At 32.3% G+C, this 1,063-nt stretch overlaps 1 pseudogene; it reads left to right on the plus strand.

Moving 5' to 3' along the window:
- The first annotated feature begins 277 nt into the window (after positions 1-277).
- Positions 278-396, plus strand: LOC118613036 (annotated as a pseudogene).
- The last annotated feature ends 667 nt before the right edge of the window (positions 397-1,063 follow it).

The following is a 1,063-nucleotide window of genomic DNA, read 5'->3' on the forward strand; positions in this document are numbered from 1 at the left end:
TGGCATCGCACTGATGCACACTTCACTTTTATAAATTCAACTCTATGCTCTCAGTACGACTAACAGTTTTAGAATTTAATGATACACATTTTTTTTATACAGTTTGTCTCCTAAATATATGCCCTCTATTGCATTTGGCACTAAGAAATACTCACATGTTCCAACACTTGAGGGAAAAACTGTTAGAATTATTTAAAGATGGCAGACTCTGTTCTGAACTTTATGGGTAATTTAAGGGATTTTTCCGAGGAAAAATTTTGTCTATAAAATATTTTTAGTCTATGGCCATGTTACCCTGAACAAGCCTGATCCTGTCTGATCTCTGAAGCTAAGCAGGGTCGGGCCTGGTTTGTACTTGGATGGGAGGCCACCTCGGAAGACCAGGTGCTGTAGGTATAAAAAATAAAAAATAATGGATTGTAAGCAGACAAGGTCCTTGCAATCTGGCAATCTGTGAGGTCAACCAAGGGTTGCCTTGCCTGAAAAAAAAAATTTTTTTGCCTTGAGCTCTGATTTTGTTGTATTTAAAACTAATTTCATCTATATAATTCAGTATGTGTCTCCAAAACAAAGATTCCTTTTTAACATAATCACAGTACCATCAACACACAAAACCCCCCAATAATTCCTTTGTATTATCAAATATCCTTGAATGTCCTACACATGTTTCTTTTTATTTTTATATATATTTTTAAGTGTGAGGTTTAAATGGGATATAAATAAAATTCATACTTTGTGATTGGTTAATATGTCTCTTAAATTTCTTTTAATCTATAGATTCTTCATTGCTTTTTCTAAAAATTGTACTTTATTGTTTTGTTATTCTGAAAACCACACTTCAAGTTATAGTTTCCTACAGCCTGGATTTTGCTCACTGTGTCTTCATAGTGTTTTTTTTTAACATGTTAGCTTGTTCTCTGTATATCCTTTCAATTGGAAATTACATGTAGTTTATCTCTTGTCTTTTACTTTACTTATGATGTATTTTCCCATGTAGAATTTAAAAATTGTTATGCAATCACATTTATAAACCCTTTCCGTGTATCGTATTTAAATGAAGTTT

Source organism: Rousettus aegyptiacus, unplaced genomic scaffold (genome assembly GCF_014176215.1).
Source record: "Rousettus aegyptiacus isolate mRouAeg1 unplaced genomic scaffold, mRouAeg1.p scaffold_m13_p_17, whole genome shotgun sequence".
Taxonomy (NCBI): Eukaryota; Metazoa; Chordata; class Mammalia; order Chiroptera; family Pteropodidae; genus Rousettus; species Rousettus aegyptiacus.